Genomic DNA, 22,185 nt, shown 5'->3' with positions numbered 1-22,185 from the left:
ATCAGTCATTCGCTCATGAAGTCACCAATATTTATGGCACACTACAATGAGCTGGGTCCTAGGAGCAGAATGATAACCACCTAGTTGCAAAGCTTTACCATCTATGCCAGAGGTAAAGAGTCCAGCAGCCATTAAAAAATGGATTTGGGGGATGATTCATTTCTATAAATGAACTGGGGCCAGATATTCTTTCATGAACTCTCAATCTAGGACCAATGAGGCTTTCATCTATGAAAAATACTAGTAGGTTTTATTCCCCATAGGATACTAAATTTAAGGCACTGCTTAAACTCCATCTATGACTGAAAGACGAAAATGGCTACCAGGCCTGCAAAACTTCCTGAGGAACTGACACTGCCCACTCCAAGCTCTTCTCTAATTGACCTGCACCAATTTCTGTTGATGCTCTATGACCACATGATCCAGGAGGAGGCAAGCTGAGGCTGCCTTTGGAGTCAAACGCCTTTGACTTTCCCAGACTGGCAAACTGCCTTTCCTGCATAGGTTCACAGTTGCCATTGGGAATCCCTGGGCAAATCAAAAGCACTGCTCACCACTCAGCTTGTTGCCCTGGTAAACTTGGCTGCGCTGTGAATTTGCCCATGACTGCATTTGAGTCCTCCAATCCCCACATTTTATCAGATCAAGCTATTTAACAGAACTACAAGTTCATGGTAATTAACTTTCTGACTATGTCTTTTGCTCTGTTATGGGCTTTACATACCTTCTTGTTTTATGCTATTCTGAGCTGCCATTGTTTCTTGTTTTTGTCCTTTTTCCTGAAAATATAACACCCTTTCCCCCTGCCTCCTCTTTTTGTGTATGGTGGAACTATATTTGACAATTTGGAGTGGTCCACAAACCTAGTATCTATAAACCGAGGAACGCTGGAAGCATCTCAGATTTATAGGTGTCAGAGCAATATGAGGACAGAACTTCAGAAACAGCCTCTTCCCGTTTATGGGGCTCAGGATGGAATTAGCTTTCAGAGCGGAGACAGAGATCGACTTTTATAAGAAGATATCCCTCGATTTATGGTCCTGAAGAAAAAGGACTGACTGAGGTGAAGACAAGGTCAGCAGTCACACCAAAGAAATATGCCTGCAGGCTAATATCTCTGTGGTAACTTTCCATTCACAAATAAGGCTATAATATCATAATTGTGGGTTTGGTTTCCTCTGGGCTATATTGAGCCCAAGGACTGAAGGACCAGGAGGAAGAGTAAAGGGAGGGGAAGGAAGGATGAGTTTCCACAGGTCCTCTATATTGAAGGTGGTGGTTAATAATATATGCCTATAGTTATCCATTGACTCAACAAGAATTTATAGCACCCACTTTGTGCCAGGGCCTATGCAAGGCTCTACAGAGAAACAGTGAATGAAGCAGACATGGCTTCTTTTTTTCATGCAGATCTCAGCATAGTAAGAAAAAAAGGTTGAACAAAGCATTATAAATGGAAAGTTTGTTATGAAAAAGGAACTACAGGTGGCTGCTATGGGGACACAGGATAATGGGTCTTGACCTAACTGGAAGGCGGAGATGGGACACATCCTCATATGGACCTGAAACTGCAGCTAAGGTACGAAAAGAAACCGTTTAGCGAGGCAAAGAGTGGGTTGAGTCTGGAAATGAAGGAGAAAGACAGAGAAGTTGAAACAGAGCAGCCAATCTAGTCCTTTAGTCTAGTACAGGGGTCAGCAGAATAATGTGGTTCTCAGGCCAAATCATGCCAGTGCCTGTTTCTGTAGATTTCATTGGAACCTAGCCATGTCTATGCACTTACATATGATCTAGTCATTTCCACACTATAACACCAGAGTTAAATGGTTACAAAAGAGACTATGTGGCCTGTAAAGCCTACCTGGCCTTTTGCCAAAAGAAAAAAAAAATGTCTGCCAATCTCTAGTCTAGAGCAAGTTTTAGTCATGGCTGGTAATACTAGATGCTATAACAACTCATCCCAAGACCTCAGATACTTATCCAATAAAAGTTTCTCATAACAGCTGTTTAAGCAGCTGCTCAAGCAGAAGCAGGAGCTCCGTGTTGAGGTCCTGCCATCCAGCTGTGCAGGTGGGGATGTGCATAGTCAAGGATGTGACATGCTTTGGGAACCACATCTGGGCATGTTGTACATCACTTTCATCCCATCTCATTAGTCACATGGTTCCACTAAAATTCAAGGGAAGACTGGAAAAGGATGTTTTCTGTGTGCTTGGGGGTGGTGGGGGGTGGGGGGGAAGCAGACGCTTTGGGGAATACTTATCAGGGCCTCTGCCACTGCCAAAAAGACATATTTAGGGAACTGGAAAAAAGTCCTCTGTGATTGAACTTAAGTGGCAGAGACTGACACTGACAAGTAAGCAAAGGCCAGATTGTGGAGGACCTTGTAACCATGTCAAAGATTTTAGATTTTAATCCACGTCCAATTACCATTTGTGTTACTCTAGTAAACTATGTCACCCAGCTGATCTGACCCTCTGCTTCCTCGTCTGTGAAAAGAAATGGCACTACCTACCATATAGAATTCGGTGGCCCAGCCAGCGTGGCTCAGTAATTGAGCATAGACCTATGAACCAGGAGGTCACGGTTCGATTCCAGGTCAGGGCTTATGCCCAGTGTGGGGCATGCAGAAGGCAGCCAATCAATGATTCTCTCTCATCATTGATATTTCTCTCTCTCTCTCTCTCTCTCTCTCTCTCCTTTCCTCTACGAAATTAATAAAAATGTACATATTCAAAAATAATAATTGGGTGGACACAGAGAAATAAGGTATATAGAGCTCTTAAAATATCACTTAGCACATAGTAAGCATGTAATAAATTGTGCTTATTGTCCCCCAAACCAAACTTTCCCACTCCTAATCCCCAAACTGTAGAAGACTCTTTGCTGAGTATCACCAAACTTTATCTAATAAGAAATATAATTGAAATACTCTGAATCATTTTTCCACCCTTCCATTGGCCTCTTCATATTTGCTACTGTCTTTTCAGAGACACACTGTCCTAGAGAACAATCAGGTTCTCTCTACCCAAAGTAACTATTTGTGAACTAAAATAACTGCACTCCCAAATTTGTCACCCTTCCTGTATCCAGATGTCAATTGAAGCCCAGAAAAAAATGTGTGTGCATATGTATGTATATGTATACATATATACATACACACACAAAAGGGAACAGGGCAAGGCTGAAGTGATAAGACCCTAGCTCAGTGGTCGGCAAACTCAGTCAACAGAGCCAAATATCAACAGTACTTCTTCAAAATAGACTCGCCCAGGCCGAAAACCGACTTCTGTGCATGGGCCACAAAGTTTCAATCACACTGTACGCGCGCCCACACATGGTATTTTGTGGGAGAGCCACACTCAAGGGGCCAAAAAGCCGCATGTGGCTCACGAGCCCCAGTTTGCCGACCACGGCCCTAGCTCATCACATATGCCTGACACCCTACAGCTCTGTCATCTTCCTACGGTTATTTTTATCTGTCTCAGCATCCATCCTGACCTTTGCATCACTGTAAAGGACAGCTCCTGGTCTGAGGCTTCTATACTCTGGAGGAAGAAGAGTTTTCCTAAGTCAGGAAAACACATTTTTTTTAAAAAAAAGAAAGATAGAATAATGTGGAGAAATAGAAAAAATTATGAAAAATAAGAGAAATGAAAAGGGATGAAACAAGCAGACATTAAAAGATTTGATGGAGTTATGGGACAGTTCCGATACAAGAAGAGATAGCCATCAATGGAATAAATATAAAAGAATTTAATATTTGCAACATAATTCAGTGAAGTAACAGAGAATAAAATAAATTATAATGGTATACATATGTAATACTATATGTAATACTTTAAACAATAAAGAATTTTAAAAATTATAATGGTATAAACCAGTGATGGCAAACCTATGACACGCATGTCAGAGGTGACAAGCAAACTCATTTTTTTGGTTGATTTTTCTTTGTTAAATGGCATTTAAGTATATAAAATAAATATCAAAAATATAAATACTTGTTTTACTATGGTTGCAAATATAAAAAAATTTCTATATGTGACATGGCACCAAAGTTAAGTTAGGGTTTTTCAAAATGCTGACACACCGAGCTCAAAAGGTTCGCCATCACTGGTATAAATTATTAGCAACTTGAGGGGCAAGTACACACACACACACACACACACACACACACACACACACACGGAGCGGGTGGCATAGTGATTAAGACAGAAACATCTATGGCCAGCATGTGTGGGATTAAATCCCAGTTCTACAACTTTATTTAGCTGTGTTATTTAATCTTTCAAGTTATACAATCTCTTGGTGCCCAATTTTCCTTGTATATATTGTGGGGGTGATAATAATATTTACTTTAAAGTTTTTGTGAGGATTGAGTGGTTTACAACATGTAAAGCACTTAGAACAGTTTCTAACATACAGTAAGCACTCAATATATGTTAGTTATTGTGATGGGGGAATCATAATAAAAAATCACTTTCAACATATTTACTCTACATTTATTTCATTGTACAATATGAATAGGGTTCTGAGCAATTAAAAAAAAATGGATAATACACGCCCTTGTCTTTGGAGAAGAGACTTGCAACGTAGTACCAGTTAGGAATGTGCCTACTCATTCTTATCCTTCAACGGTGAGTTTTGGGGCAGAATTGGAGTTGCCCAACAGAGTTGAACATATTGCAGACCTAATTTCTTGTTCAGGTCGCTGGAAATGCATCCTGCAATAAATTCATTTTCTTCTCTCTATATATGTTGTCATTTATCATTGCAATACTATTCTTATGGGAAAACAGATTATGAATAGTATAATAACTATAACTGATAACAAACAAGACTATTTGCTTCTTGCTCTGGGAAACAAATCAGCCAGTTACATTTCCTGCTCCACCCCCGAGCCCCAAAAGAGAGTTATCTACCTACTGGAAAGTATCTGCAATTTAAAAAATTTGAGTGCCTCTCCCAAAATCAAGACAAATTACATCAACACTACAGAAAATTTCCAAATATTTCAGTCTCTTTGCAGAGAACATGGATGTGTCCCAATGCCTGGCTTTGAAATTCATTAGACATGTTTGTAGCAAATAACACTTTGAGAAGTCCTCCTTCTAACTTTGAATCCCTTTCACCCTATGTTAGGACCCTTCATACAGTCACTTGACCAGCCCAATTGTTCCCTTGGCATTACAGAAATAACTCTTCCCCTATCCTCTAAATTGTGATGGGAAATGAGTTCCTGAACTACATCGCCTGTCTTCTGTACTTGCTTTTCCTTCAAGTTCATGCTCCTTCTCTTGAGGACTCCAAATTGTGACTTAGGATAGCAGAGAGTCACTAGGCTAGTGGGGAAGTCTACGTCTTGCCTATATTGTTATTCTCTGGACCTTGGCATCCGCATGGTAAAAGGAGAGAGACTATTAGAATGCTTTTTTTAAAGTCATTTCTAAATTTGGCACTCTATGAAATGAACTTTCTGTACATTTTCATCCTTGACCTGGGCCTGGATCACTTATTAGTCCAGCTACTTATTCTGGAAGCCTTTACCTCACCTCAGTCTGCTTGGTCCACTCTGAATTAATGTCTACCCAAGAATTAACCTCTTTCAGCTTCATCATGGTCCTAACATAATATTCCCTTGAGTCTCCATTCTGCATATCCTGATAATTCTTCCTTCACTATGGAATGAACAGCTGCAACCTAGACACTAAGCCATCATTCAGGATAACTGGAACATTTCAGCTAATCACTTAGCAACAGTTTTAGGATTCTATTTTTCCATTTGGGAATAAAGATATCAGCTATTATTAATTTACAGGATTATTATGACTTTGGGCGGGGTGGAACTGAATGAATTTTGAAAAGTGCTATACCAGTGAAAATGAAATGGGGATATTACTAAAATTACTTTTTCCCTGAAAACTTGAAGATAACTATCAGGCACGTGAGGATACCTTTAATATTATTATTATCACATAATTAAATAACATTAAATTCTTGTTGAGCTTAGCATTTAAAAACTTATTTTGTGCTTTGAGCATTGAATGTCTAGAAACTCCATGGCCTAAATGTGCCCTATTGCTTTCCTACACCAATCTTCTGAGTGTCTGGCCACACTTGAAGAAAATGGCCTTCTACTTTTTAATGTAATTATAGTGCATTTACAAAGTGCATATAATTTTGGCTGACCGTGTGAATTAAACGTATCCATTTTAAAAAATATATTTTTATTGATTTCTGATAGGAAGGGAGAGGAGAGAGAGATAGAAACATCAACAAAGAGAAAGAATCATTGATCAGCTGCCTCCTGCACACCTCCTACTGGGGATCAAGCCCACAACCGGGGCATATGCCCTGACTGGAAATCAAACTGTGACTCCTGGTTCATAGGTCAAAACTCAACTACTGAGCTACACTGGCCGGGCAACATAACCATTATTCATAACAGCAACCCAACTAACTAAACAAAATATACCAAAAACTTAGAATGATTTTGATTCAACGAAATTGAATCAAAATTCCATCTCTCACATTTTAAATGGTCACCTTTTATCATACCATTACCCACTGACCACTTTCTCTTTATTTATATCCTCTTTCTTTGGTTCACAACCTTATCACACTCTTCACATTATAAGATTAATTTTCCTTCTTCTTTCAAACTAGGAGGAAGTGAGTTGGTGCAAACTTATCAGTAAAATAACATAAAACAATATTTTCACATAAATTTGTATGCTTTACTGAATTGCAACTGACTTAATGCTCCCTATATCTCTCCTCTTTTCAGCCACATGCCTTCAAAGAGTATTCTTCAAGAGCTGCCCCAGCACTTCTCAGAAAGGTCTCATTCAAAGGTCATCAACGACCACATAATTGACAGATTTAATGATCTCTTTATAATACCCATACTACTTGATCTGCAAATTTTAATATGATTGACAATTCCTTTATTGTGAAACTCTCTCCTCCCTTGGCTTTCATTACAGAGATCCCCCTGCCTAACACCCATCCCACCACACTTTCTTTGGGGAACAGTCTTGTACTTTGTGAAGGGTCAGTGAGTACCCCAGTTACAGAGGTAAGCCCAATCTCTACTTTCTGTGTTAGTGATCAGTTCAGAAATCCAGGCCTAATGCAACCAGCATATGGAATTCTGATGGCCTGAGGGATTTGTTCAAGAATTTCTATGTCAAGCCAAAGAAATGGAAGAGCAAGATTGATAGGAATTGGAGGTAAGATGTTCCCACACAAATAGAACCACTGGGAGAAAAGCCTTGGTTATACATCGATGAGAAGTCCAGAACTGCTATAGACATTTTCCCCTAGTAATAAATCCAATACCCAGAAGAGGGCCTTTCTGATAGAATCAGAAAGTAATGGAACTGGACTTGTTACTAAAATACCTGTTCTCTGCTCTACTTATCTCTTGGAGGTCTGTTGTTGTTGTTTTTGTTGCTATTGTTACATGAGAAGATAAGTCCACTTTATCATCATAGTCATTTTGAGTTTGACTATTAATTGTAGCTGAAAGCATCAGAATAACATGATTTACACAACACTGTTCTCTTCATTCTCTTTTGCCACACAAATAATTCTTTCTAACCATGTCTTAGTTTCTCTCTCCCATCCATCCCCTAAATATGCTATGTTCCAGTACTCTGTTCGTGGACTTCTTTCTCTCTTCCTTTTCCTTAGCTTCAACTTTTACCTGCTACTTTCAAGACTCCAAAATCAATAACACCAGCCCAGACTTTTCTTCTGAGTTTAAGACATGGATTTTCAATTATTTCCTGTACGTCTTCATGTGAAATGTTCTATCATGGGTAATCTGAATATCTTTAACACTACATGCCTAGTAATATGGCATCACCAAGACCTTACATCTGAAACCTTTGTAAGGCATAACCTCATTGGTCTAGTTTACGATCTCATCATTTTCATCTAAACCTGCCTCCCTCCAATCCATCTTCCATCCATTCTCCACAGTGCTACCAGCTATTCCTCCCAAATATAGACCAAATGAAAGTGTAAGATGTAATTTCCTTGCTTAACATTATGTAATAGCTTCCCATGTACCTGTAAAATAAAGCTTATACAACTTAGCTGGCTCTATAAAGTCTTTCCCAACTCTATCAGAGCTTACCTACTCAATCTTAACTTCAATCACTTCCTAAAGCCTATCCTTGGTATCCCCCCAAAAAACTCAAACATGTATGTTTCTCTCTGTGCCTCTCTTGCCCTCTGCCTTAATATGCTTTCCTTGTTTCTAAAGTTGGTGTATTCCTACTCAACATTCAAGGTCCAGATACAACAACCACCATTCTGGAAAAGCTTTCCTGACCATCCAGGTAAATTTTATTATTCCCTCATCTTTTATAACTCTAGGGACATAACTACAGTATACTACAATGCAACACATGCTATGGTAGATTAATGTTTATTAATAAATGCTGTAGTTCTCCTAAGGCTATGAATCAAGGCTTTTGGTTTTTAACTATTGAAGAACTACTGTACCATTTGACACATAATGGATGATCAAAAATTATTTTCAATTGAAAGAATTAAGAAAAAAAAGGACAATCACAGGATACATGGTTAGCTAAGGAGTAACTGCCCGGGATTCAGTGTCTTCATTTGTAAAACGAGACAAGTTTTAAATAAACCTGTATGTTTCTTCCTGCTCTAAAAACATTCCATGATTTTATGAAAATATTACTAGGAGTAACCCAGTGATTCTATCATAATATTAAATTTCACAAACTGCATTCTGGTCAATCAAGAATAAATTCAGCCAAAACCGGTTTGGCTCCATGGATAGAGCATCGGCCTGCGGACTGAGAGGTCCCAGGTTCGATTCCGGTCAAGGGCATGTACCTGGGTTGCGGGCACATCCCCAGTAGGAGATGTGCAGGAGGCAGCTGTTCGATGTTTCTCTCTCATCGATGTTTCTAGCTCTCTATTTCTCTCCCTTCCTCTCTGTAAAAATTCAATAAAATATATTTTTAAAAAAAGAATAAATTCAAAGATTTAAAAAATGTCTTTCTTTTTCTTAAAATGTGTTCTCCAGTTGCTGGATGAAATGTGTTAGTTCTGGAAAGAAGCCAATACTTGGCTCAGAGAAGAGTTAAAAGCCAATAGAGACATTTTTAATTCTATTAAAAGCATATTGTAAATTTCCCATCAGTTATAACATAATTTCTCTCCATTAATCATTGAAGGATAAATGATTGTAGTTTGGTCTATTGTGGCTAAAATCCAGGTATAGAATGTGTCCTACTCTCTTCAAGCCTCATCGATCTAAGACACACAAATACACGAACATGCATGTGTACACACACACACACACACACACTCGCCCAAACACATGCAGGGTTTGAAATTGAAAAGTTATTTGATGCCAAGGGAAAATAAAGATGGGTAAGTATACATTTGCAGAACATTTGGGGTAAGGGATTCAAGTCATTGATGAGTGATGATCATAGGAACTAAAATGGGGTAAATATTTCTTCTTTTTGGTCAGACAGAGGGATAGGTAGCATTGTCAGGCTGAAAAATCAAGATGTAGGTCTAATTCTATCTCTACTAGTAATATATTCTGTGACCTTGGTTCAGTCAATTATTCTCAAGGATCTATTCTTAGACCAGCTTAGCCACTCAAAATCTACCTATTATCACAGTGTGGTTCCTCCCCAAGTTAACCTTCACGTTTAATATTATTCTGTTGGTTTTCATGAAAGACCATTACAAGAAATAATAACATAAATTATTCCAATTTTAATTATTCTATGAATTATTCTACTTCTAATGTTAGTATAAATCTGTAAATGACATGAGAAGATACAAAGTATTTATTTCCTTATTTTGAAATTCCAGAATACCCAAAGTCTGTTTTTTCTTTCTTTTTCTACTTTACTTCTAATTATAACAATAACATAGTTTTATTATATGTATAATTCTTCAATGCAAATTTGTTTTAATATACATATGTTTTAATATATGCCCCTCACATTTTCTTCTGGATAATTTTTTTATCCAATTGAAATCATATTAGCATTTCCCCCTATCATTAGCAAAATTGCTTCATATTTGTCATCGTTAATACAGAGCCCAAATTAATGTACAGTCAAAACAGCAATATCAGCTTCCATGGTGAGCAGTATGCCTTTTCCTCCTTTCTCTAGGCTTACTGCTACTGTAGACATCTTTTGTTGTGACTTCAAATTAAAATTAAACTAAATTAAAGCAGCCTTTGAAAACTCCTAGTTGCAACTATTATTCCATTCTTATTTTTTCTACTTTATGCACAGAGGTATCTTGAAAGAAACTATAAAAGGTTTTTAATTCCATTACAATCAACTTAAGTACATAAAGTCCTCTTACATAGTTTTCTTTTAATTTAAGTAAGTCATAAAGAAACAACCTGACCAATAAGAAATCACTGTTAAAAATCCTATATAATAAAAGGCTAATATGCAAATAGACCGAAGGGAGGAACGGTGGAGCGGTGGAACAACTGAACAATCAAACAACCAGCCACCATTATGTGCATTGACTACCAGGGGGCACACGTGGAAAATGGCAGGCATCAGCAGCAGGTGGCAGAGTGCGGAACATGGCGGGTGTTGGTAGTGGCGAAATGGTGGAGCAGGTGAGCAGGGGCAGAAGACCAAGGTGGGGTGCCGGTCACTGTCATCAGGGTGAGCCTCAGGTGGTTACTGAAAATACTTTGCTCCCGTGCACCACGGTCCCGCCCAGTGCTCACACCTGCTGCCGGCACCAGCCCCACTCGCACCCACTGCCAACAGCAGGTGTGAGCGGTGGCTGCTGGCCATAATCGCCCCTCAGTGCTTCTCCACCTCCCCCTGCACCTGAGGGGCAATCAGGGCAGCAGCCATCACTTACACCCGCTGACGGTGCTGGCCCCGCTCTCACCTGCTGCTGGCCCTGGCCCCAATCACTCCATGCTGTTAGCAGGTGTGAGAAGGACCAGCACAGTCAGCGCATGGGAGCAGCAGTGGCGGGAGCAGGGCTGCTGGCAGACAGGGAACTGGGGGCTGTGGCGGGATGGGCCAGTGGGGGCGTGGAGGATGGGCCGAGACCCGCCCCAGTACCCATTGCAGCCTCGCCACCCACAGTTCCTTTCAAGGTGCACAAATTCGTGCACTGGGTCCCTAGTATATAAATAAAAGCATGAGGACTCATTTGACTTTACTTCTTCATGAGTCTATAGAGGCTCCTCAGGATGACCACTTTCTTTCCTAAGTGTTACAAACCATCTATTTAATATTCTGTTGTAGAAATTTTCTCTCTTGTATAAGACTTGTGAAATCTTTCTTTTTCGTTCTTTTGTTTTATTCTCCTGGCTCAGCTTCTGCCATTGAATTTCCTCAAATATCACTAAGAGTGATTGCATAGTCACAAAATCAAATCCTTCAGTTATCTTTAGTAGAAATCAGCATTCTTGATTAATAAACAAAACCCATTCTAGTTCATTTGGCAGAAAAATTATTACTAATTGAATCTATTAAAAGGTGCTTGTGGAATCTCCACAAGGATTAGAGGGATGGGTTTAGGAGCCAGTCAGCAACAATATGCGAATAGTTAGGGGCAGCAAGGGAAATAGTACTAGGATGGCTATTAGGTTATGTAGTGACATTTTCTGCTGTACTGTTGTTGATCTTATTTTAGTGACTAGAAACGGAATTTGTTATATCTAGGTCCAAATTTTGCCCTTATGATCTTTACACACACACACACACACACACACACACACGTGTATAAGTTTCACACAATATATAGAATTTATTTATTTATATATTATATTGACATATAACATATATTAATATGTATGTCACACATATTGTACTTATAGATAATAAATGAAGAAGTGTTTTGGGAAGCGAATAATGCCCAAAGGCAGCAATTTTAAGTCATTACCTGTCAGTTTATTTAAGGCCAAAACCAGGATGGCTCGCAGTGGCTGCTGGCCATAATTGCCCCTCAGGGCTAGTCCTTGTCAAAACCAGGATGGCTAGTCCTTGTCAAGCTTATAAAACTAGGCCCTAAGCAGGGAACTAGTGCTTATAGACTGAGTGGACTCCAGGCAACCAGAAAAGCCCACGAATAACAGGGTAGGCAAGAGGCCAAGAACCCAAGACGGAATGCAGCCTTGGGTGGCTTTTAATATAGCTGCTATGTAGACTTATGTGAGGTCTCCAGAGAACCCATCAAGACCATATCTCTTTTCATGCCAAAATAATGTCAGGAAATTTACCCAAAGCTTGAAATTAAGACAAAAAAAAGTGGGTGGCATATCCTCCCAATATTATATGGGGGCAAAGGATACCCAAGAATTAGCTAGGGGGATATATTTAGTTCATCTCATTTTTTAGTATAGATTAAAATTTCCAGACTATTACTTGTTAGCTTTTGATTTTTATGGGTTAGAAATGCAAATAATTTCTGTCTGGTAAGAAGAGATAATCCAAAAGGTTCATGGCTTGCTCGACATCAAATAGATTTATATTTTAACTCTGCAATCTTACTCTAATATTGTCTTGTTAAATTATGCATAAGCGACCTTAATTTTTTTTAAATACTCTTCAAGGTGGTCATAATATCTGACTCCTTCACTGACTAATGAGTTATTGAATAATTTCTCCCCACCCAATTCCATTTGGCCTAGTTCTTCTCCCCAAAATATTCCTTGGAGTCCCTATGGCATGCTTTTATTTTCACTAATGGATCCCATTTGTCCCTATCTTCATTGTCTGCCTATGGACCTGGTTCATAGCTATACAACTCTGCAGTTCGCCTCTAGCCATCTCAGAACCAGCCTTCCCAAGTGACTGTTTATCTCCATCCCTGTTGCCCCACACATGCACGTGAGCATGGATTAAGTGTTTGTGTGAACTAATATAAATTCAAAGTAAACATCATTACATAAAAGGGTGTGGTCTTTTTTTTTTTTCAATAGTTTTATTCATTTCAAACGGGCCAGATCCTGCCTGCAGGCCGTAGTTTGCCCACGGCTGGAACCTCTAACTCCCAAAAAGAGCTGAGATGAGGTTGTCACATACCACACGACAGGCTTTGAAAGCTGAAAAAGGCATAAGGGAGTATACTTAGCTGGCACACTTGTGTACACACACACACACAGCCACACCACTTACAGGACCACCTTCCACTTTTGCCCCCACCTTCCAAGATGCCAACACTAGGCAACCAGCACCTCCCCTTAGGAGACCGGGTCCCACCGCAACTCCTTCCAACTCAGACACCCCACTATGAACCAAGCAGTGGCCCCCTCATCAGAGTTCTTAGTTTCACCTCCAGGGGGCTCCTCCTTCAACAGTTTAACTGTTAACTATTCCAATCTCTTCTCATTGTTCCCTGAGCTCTAGAGGGATAGGTATTTCTTTCGGCTGCTACCTCTGTGAACCCCTTTTGGTCAGCTAGTTAACAATATATAGCCTGATTCATAATCTCCTTATTGAATTCCCTTCTGCTGTGGTTCTGACTCCTGACTGGACCCTGACTGATAACAGTGGCAGAGCTGAGGTTCCAACTCCCGCAGGTTGGCATCAGAGGATCTGGTCAGAGTAAAGAAAAACACCAGCGAAAGCACAGCAAGTTTCCCCTTTCCCTGTCGTGACAGGCCAGCCTCCCCTCACACATAATCTCAGAGATGCTATTTTACTCCTGAGGAAGACAACCTTTAGCCTAATCACATAGAGCCATTCAGCTTCTCCTTGTCTCCTTTCCAACTTAGGATCTGGGCTTTAACTTTGCAAAACCTACAGGGTGTTTTTCCAAAACAAAAGAACTGTTGGCCCCCAAAGGTGCAATCAAGTCTCCAACTTTAACAACACAAGGAACATTAACATTTTGAAAAGAAACCTGTTGTTTTTCTTAGGTTTCACATATCTTAGGGCCACGTCCTTAGGGGAGCTCAAGGTCAAAGCATTTTCTTTTCAAGAGCCTCTTCAAGGGAAACACACTTCTAAGCACAAAGTGTAAGGTAACTGGGACAGACAACCTGAAATGAGGCTGCATGAACCAAGTCCCCACCGCTCCATCCCTCCCCGTCCCCCCCACCCCCAACTGAAGCAAACACCAGTGGTCATGGCCATTTCACCTAGAATATTTACTCAATTCATTAAAACTGCTTTGGCAGCAAATCACAGAAATAAAATTAATAATTCAAGCCAGTTTAAGAAAAAAAATAGATTTGAATTCAGTGGTGTATCACAGAACCTCAGGACAGATTTCAATGCTGATGGCCTTAGAGAAGGATGAGAACGTAAAACTAGAAAAGCATCCTGACACCTTTTCCCCTCCTGTCTGCTCTGATTTTTATGTCAGTTCTCTCTTCTCGCCTTCATTTGCTTTTCCAGCACACCTACACTCTTACCTGAGTAAGCCTGCTGGTGAGCAAGTCCCCGGAGACAGTAACTCCTCTCTGAGTCCCAGCTCAGGGCCCACTGCTGCTCCAACCCATTTCTTAGGAGTCAGGTTCATGTTTTACAAAGTAGGGAACCAAGTCCTTCATTTGGGGAAACAGTGAACAGAGAAGGAACAATCATTCATTCAGTTAGATGACTCTTCCTCCCCATAAGATTTCTACTCAATTTATTATAAATATCTCAGTGCTTATCTATTATTCAATTTTATGGCAGATATTCATTCTCAGGAAAAAAAATTATTCACTAAATGCCATCAGCTGCAATTTCTGAATGCTTAAAGAAAATTAAATTTCTAACTAATACAGCAGTCCTCGATACGGCCACCTTGCTTCCAAAATTAGAGGACAAAACAGAAAACATAATAGAGGTGGAAAAATTTACTAAGGCAATTAGGTACTCTGTGGGCATAATAAACGTAACGCCGGATTTATTATTATTATAATATGTACAATCGTATGGTCGGGACAAGTAAAAGACAATATGATTATAGTGTTTATCCCATCCAATAAGGAAAAGAGCTGTGGGTAAGGGGAGAGAGAGATAGGGGAAATGATGTTTGTGTCCCTGCTGAGAAGCCTGCCAGAGGCTCTGAGCAAGGAGGGACCCATCCCCTGTGAGCTGTTCCCAAGGCCTAACCAAGGGCACAGATGACTCTCCCTGCCCTGAGGGACCTTCGGGAGCAGAGAGCTTCTTTGGCCTCCACTCTTAAGAGAGTGTGCTCTTCATGCCAACTTCATTCATTTCCAACCTATGACTCCCCAACCTGCCTCTTAGACTCACACACCCTGGCGGGCACAGTCAGTCCTCAGAGGACACTGTTTCATCACAGGGGAAGACCTGGTCTACTCTGGCGAATCTATCCTGCTCCCCCATCCAAGCCCGCCTCAGCGAGGAAAGCCAGCAGCCCCTTTCTGGGTCCACAGGCACTGTTTGGAACCATTTGCTTTGTGCTATTCTATCTCAGGTCCGAACTCAGTTTTGTCTCATGACTCACCGGTTTCTCCCTGGATGAACACCTGAACTGGCTCACTTCCTCTAGGCTTCTCACGCCAGGGGCAGGGGCAGTGAGAGGCATCGCTGTCAGAAATGAAGATATAGAGACAAGTTAGACTGGGAGGGGCCCACAGTGCCTATACCTGAGTCCTAGCCCAGTGATTCATTTTTGTTCCAAATTAGTGTCTCTCCAAGTTAATAACTAGAGACCAGGCTCAGACATTTTACTATAAGGAAAAAATATGGCCCTAGCCGGTTTTGCCTAGTGGATAGAGTGTTGGCCTGCAGACTGAAGGGTCCCGGGTTCGATTCCAGTCAAGGGCACATGCCCGGGTTGCAGGCTCGATCCCCAGTAGGGGGCGTGCAGAAGGCAGCCAATCAATGATTCTCATCATTGATGTTTCTATCTCTCTCTCTCTTCCCTTCCTCTCTGAAATTAATAAAAATATTTAAAAACTATATGATAGGTAGAATATTAAATATATGATATATATGTTATACACATCACACACACATGCATATGTTGGTATGTATACTTTTTAAGAGATCTGTAAAATTCTGATGGTATGAACTGTTACCCCCCGCCCCAAGGGAAGAGCCATTTCTATCTATTTTTAAGTCAACAGCACAGGATTATATTAGTGAAAGCCTAGGCCTCACACCGAAAGAAACAAAAAAGACAGAATGCTCAAATTATATAATAGTAATAGCAACTTCCATTTGTGAATTCTTACTGAACACCAGGCACTCTGCTGAGGGTCTTATTTAATTCCTTCACTTACTCCTCACAACCCCAGGAGTTGGTTCTATTAGTGTCTGCATTTTCTGGGTGAGGAAATAAAAGTTTTAAAATCAAATTACTTGCAGGGTCACAAAGCTCATAGGAGGGGGTGGGGGAAAGCTTCTTTCAGTCTGTGCTCTCAGAAAGGATGCCTTTCTCCCTCCTCAGCTGATCCCAAGTCTTACCCATCAAATGGGGGTGAGACAACCAGCAACCCCGCCTGTGAATGTCATCTCCCTGGCATCCTGAGAGTGGGCAGATGTGCCTCTAGGGTTCCATGTATAGGCAATGGATGTGTCCTCACTCCCTGCCTGTGACCCTCACCATCCACCACCTCAAGAGGGAGAGAGAGAACATGAGTGAGAGAGTAGAAGGAGCAAGACACCTCTCTGTAGTAAACACCCCCACACTCAGGCTTTCTAGAGCGGCCAGGGGCTGTTAACTCCAAAGTCTTCAGTGTCCTCATTTACAAGTCTTCAGTGTTCTTGTTTAACAACAGATGAACAATTCTATTCACAAGTTTACCGTGTCTAAACATTAATGAATCTGGTGCTCTGCGGGCGTGCCCGTGCATACGCAGAGGAGAGGCCAGCCCAGGTGGCCAAAGTGGAGTTCAACTTGGCGGGGATGGAGTCACCTGTGAGCCCCTAAGCCGGTCCCCGCCCACCCATCTGCAGGCTGCACCTGGATGCTGGCCGCACACCCTGGGAGGCCTGGGCAGGAGCAGGGGACAGAGCTATTAGCAAAAGATGGTGGGTTACTTGGCAAACAGTAAAGCAAATACTAGACGTATAAATATAGAAGAAAAGTCTTTTGGAGCAGCTGGTCAACCCCTAACTGTACCGGATAGGTTCCGATTGAAGTATTGACTAAGTTGTGCAGAAAAAAGCCCAACGCAAGACAGTTTTCCTTATTTAATGATATTCTTGTATATGGCAATACTGTCATCCAGAAGAAGAAATATAATAAACATCATATTAGTCCCCTGGAAATATGTCCCTATTGATTCCGTCAAAGATGAGGGAGACTTGGGGAATGGATGGCTTATCAAATTGCCAACTAAATTATTTGCAGACTATGCTGCCACTGCCACTGCCACTGCCACTGCCACTGGGAAATCAGAATAGGTGAATCACATGAATAAATGAGCTACTGATTTACTCTCCAAAAGTGAGAAGGCACCCAGTAATGAGCCTGCTGCTGTCTGGGTTCCTGACTCTGAGGCAACTGCAAGGATGTGTTGTCAGAAAGCAAAATTCACACCTGGTAATCCTCATCACCATTGCCACAAATGTGGTTTTGTTGTCCTTGGGCCCTTCTCTGAAGAGAGATTTCTTCTCCCCAGCCAGGCTTCTAAGCCTGTATGGATTTGTGACTTCTGCTATGACCTGGGGACATGGCCACATGCCAGCCTACTAGATCTGACTCCTGCAGTCAGTCATTGAAGTCTCCCTTAAACGATGTATCAGAGATGATGCCAATGATGATAGCAGTGACTAAGGACATATGTTGAAATATTTCATTGGGTGTGACTATCTGAGAATTCAGCTTTGGGGGGAATGGAAAATTCTGAGCTCTCTCTCATTTTTGCTCTAGTCATGAATTTGTCTGAGAAACTTTTAACCTATGTGCCTCAATATATTCTATAGAGAAAAAAAAAGGCCTGTTGCCCTGGTAGGGTAGGTCAGTTGGTTAGAGTGTCATCTCAATATGCCAAGGTCTCAGGCTCCATTCCAGGTCAGGGCACATACATCAACCAATGAATGCATATATAAGTGGAACAACAAATCGATGTTTCTCTCTCTCTTTCTCTCTCTCCCTCCCTCCCTCCAATAAATAACAATTAGAAAAAAGAAAAAATATCCTGTTGTCATTCCCCTCAACCCCACCACTGCCATGCCCTATCCCAATTCTCTACTCTCCTGCAAGGGTAGCCTATAGCAAACATAGCACATAAATTTTTGGTTTCTTAGTTTTGTTTGATTTTAGATTATTTTCTTGGAAGATTGGGAAAAGGTATTCATTTAATAGATCATATACTACATTGTTGTTTATTATATGTTCTGTTACATGGAAAAACTAAAAGCAAAGAATGATGGAAAAAGGAGTATAGTGTGGTTAGTCACTAATATTATTTGCTTTTTTCTAATCATTCTATCTAATGGTTAAGACACCAACAACAAAAATACATATACCAAGTGGTGCCTTATCATAATAGCACTGTTACACGAAATAAATCCCGTTCTTCTCACTTTTAAGTTTGTTTTAAAAATACACTTGGGCTCTTTGGGGTAATAAAATGAGTGATTATGAATGGGTATAATGAGAAAATACTTGTCATCTGACACCTACAAGTAACTAAATTTAGAAGTTATTCATATAAATATTTTTCCATAAAATAGTTATGATTATATTTTTAAATTTTATATGTATCAAATTATAATTCCCATATAATTAATAGATCATTATTAGAAATTTGGTTTGAAACTTATCCAATATAGAATTGTCATATTGCATTAGTTTCTATTTTTAGTAAGATATTTGTAGGTAAATTCATCTGCTTTAATATTATTTCTAGAATGAAAAAATCTTATAAAATCTTTGAAATGCATTAAAATCCTATGGTAGAAAAATAAAATAAAATAAAATCCTATGATAGAGCCAAAACCGGTTTGGCTCAGTGGATAGAGCATTGGCCTGTGGACTGAAGGGTCCCAGGTTCGATTCCGGTCAAGGGCATGTACCTGGGTTGCGGGCACAAACCCAGTAGGAGATGTGCAGGAGGCAGCTGATCGATGTTTCTCTCTCATCGATGTTTCTAACTATCTCTCTCCCTTCCTCTCTGTAAAAAATCAATAAAATATATTTTTAAAAAAAAATCCTATGATAGAGCACAGAACTACTTAGGCTAAGATTTGGAAGAGACAATATGCAAGAATGGTCAAGACAAACCAATTAAGTTTGACTAGGCTGCTATGGAAGCATTGTCTATTTCAGTGTGATACTATCTTGAATTTATAAATACAGTGTTATATTTTATAAAGTTTTATAAAGTCCCAAACATTATTCCTGTTTTTGTAAAGCAATTGTGTGTTTAATCTGTGTCTGAAATCATTTTTCAATGTATGGAACTAGAGTAGCAATTGGTCTTTCTAAATTGTGAACTTTACTGAGTCAGTCTAGATTGCTTTTGAGAAGTGGTCCTTTTTCACTCTGCTTTGAGGCAGCCATTAGGTTGAAAGTATATTTATCACATAAAACTTGATGTATTTTGTACTAGTCGCTCTATTTATATGCTACAAATAACTAAGGTCTTTCAAATAATAAAAAACCAGCCTAAAGATTGTTTTAAATTCTAAATCCTTTTGTTTTTAAACCTTCAAATCTGGGTATATTACATATGTTATGAGAGGCTGGATTCAGTAACTTGTGGAGGATTCTTTGGTTTGGTTAAGGAGCTAACTTTCTGTGAGATTGTGAGAGTGTCTGAGATACGTAGATCTCCCCGCAGGAAACGTGAAAGAAAGGCACGGTAAGTTTCTTTGTTTTAATATCAGATGGACTCTTGTTTCCAAGCAATGCATCATATAATCAACATATCTGAAAAGGACCATGAAACCCAAGAGGTGCCAATGGAGACCTCCTGGTTCACAGGGGCCTAGCAGATTCAGGAACCAATGAGAAATGTTCTGCACTAACATCTGCATTGTCAATCTCTGGACTTTTTTTTTACAATAAAAAATATAAATAAATAAACATTAATCTAGGTGAATATGAACATGTGATAAAAGTGAACCTTCTCAAACACTTAAGAACCAGGCCCCTATCATGCCATCAAAAAGAGATTTATGCCAACACTGACTGTGGCTTGGGAGGAAAGCACACACAGTCTCAAAATTGCCAACTAATAATGAAGCTTCGTTACCTTTGGGGAGTATCCACCGTTACAGTTTTGAGCATATTCCCAGCATTGCTGTTTCCTGCTTGCCTGTCTTATTATGTTTGAATCATTGCAGGAGAATAAATTCGTGACTTACTAGATCTTTTAAAATTTCATTTAGAAACTCCTCAGTTTTTGGCTTTCTTAGTAAATTCAAATATATTTTATCTCATTAATACTGTATTTTATTATTGTTTAATAGTATCTATATTTGTTCCCATTCAAGTTCTTGGAATACTGTCTAAGAAGTATGCTCATGTTTGTTAAGAGGATACAAAATAAAATTATTAAAGTATTCATCATTTTTAAACATTTTACCATAAAGGAATAATAGAGTAACCTCAATTTCTAAGCCTGTATGAGAAATAGCCCTTCTGTTCATTTCCTTTGAGACTTAAAATGACACAATATGTTACCTTTCCCTGGAAAATCATGAATGATAAAGAGCAAAGTGTGCCTATGAGTGTACCTTCTCAGTCTATATTGTTCTGTGAGGTTCTTTTATCAAAAAATTGCACTGACTGAAACACATTCGCCTGTGAAGAACTCATAAACAGAATGATTGCCCAACAATATTGAATCGCCAAAGGGTGAAAATGTGATTATATTCTGATCACAGAAAATAAGTAATGTCTCCTTTTCTGTAACTGAATGGACACAAAATGGTTAAAACGTCATCAAACAGCTCTGCTCTTTCTCCTTTTATGAAAGCAAAATGAGAAAGATCAGAGGATAGCTTAGATTATGCCAGGAAGTAAAAATAGGATGAGGGATTAAAGGAGGAAGAACCTCTAGAAAAAAAATATTATATTAATGGGGAGGTCAAGAAAACAAGTACATGAACACACAAAAAATCAAAACAATTTGTTTAAATCATAGAACAATCGACATTTATGCCCAGAAAAATGAAGGTAGCAGGTAGTTGTAACCTAAACAAATATAGACTATTAGGGGGAGGTGGGGGGAGAAATGACAATGAACTGCATTTATATAGCAATTACCACGTCCTTTTATCTCCTGAGCTCCAGTGCTGGAGCAGCAGCTTGAAAGGCACAGGGACACACGGGGAGAAACTAAATTGCCCGGCACCAGGGCAAGAGCTGGAGGGGCAGCTTTCTCCCAGACTGAAGTGCTGTCAGAGGCTCTTGTTCCCTTGTGGGTAGGGATGGGGACAGGGATCCTCCCACGGAGCCTGCAGGCAGGCACCATATCTGAGTCTCCATCAACCTGGCTAACACTCTTCACCCCACTCTGGTGATTCCGAGACCTTGCCCAACCCAACTTGCAGGCCCACCCAAGCCATTCCTGGTGGCTTTTCCATACAAATGGCCTGTCTTGGTTCATGTTTCAGACGGTCCTAAGATCTCTCAAAGGAGCAGCATCTGGCCCTGGTGTGCTGCACCTCTTGCTAAGTAGGCCCAGGTCCAGGATTAGCAACAGCCAGCCTTGGTTCGCACCTTGGCCTCTCCCAGGCATAAGCCCAGCACAAGCCCGGCATTGGTTTGCACACCTGAAACTAATGTAATATTGTACATCAACTATAATTAAAAAATAAAAAACTTATTTTAAAACAAAGAAGTACAGCCCTAGGCAGTGTGGCTCAGTTGGTTGAAGCATCATTCCATGCACCAAAAAATGGTAGATTCAACTCCCAGTCAGGACAGATACCCAGGTTGCAGATTCAATCCCCAGTTGGGGCCCATGTGGGAGGCCACCAACCAATGTCTCTCTCTCACACATCAATGTTTCACCCTCTCTCTAAATTCAATTTTTAAAAAAAGAAGTACAAATTGATTTTCAAAATAGTCATGGGGATGCAAAGGAAGTAAGTCAAGAATATTGTAATAACTATGGATAGTGCCAGGGGGGTACTGGAAATATCGGGGGAGCACTTTGTGAAGTGTATCATTATCTGATCACTGTGCTCTACACCTGAAATTAATACAAAATAATACTGAATTTAAACTGTAATAAAATAAAATTTTTAAAGTATGAATTCCAGGGGC

At 40.0% G+C, this 22,185-nt stretch overlaps 1 pseudogene; it reads left to right on the top strand.

Moving 5' to 3' along the window:
• Nucleotides 1–16,988: 16,988 nt before the first annotated feature.
• Nucleotides 16,989–17,739, top strand: LOC102768636 (annotated as a pseudogene).
• The last annotated feature ends 4,446 nt before the right edge of the window (nucleotides 17,740–22,185 follow it).

The sequence above is a fragment of the Myotis davidii genome, unplaced genomic scaffold (assembly GCF_000327345.1).
Source record: "Myotis davidii unplaced genomic scaffold, ASM32734v1 scaffold93, whole genome shotgun sequence".
Lineage (NCBI taxonomy): Eukaryota > Metazoa > Chordata > Mammalia > Chiroptera > Vespertilionidae > Myotis > Myotis davidii.
The sequence above is the reverse complement of the archived record's forward strand: the minus strand, read 5'-3'. Positions and strand labels throughout refer to the sequence as shown.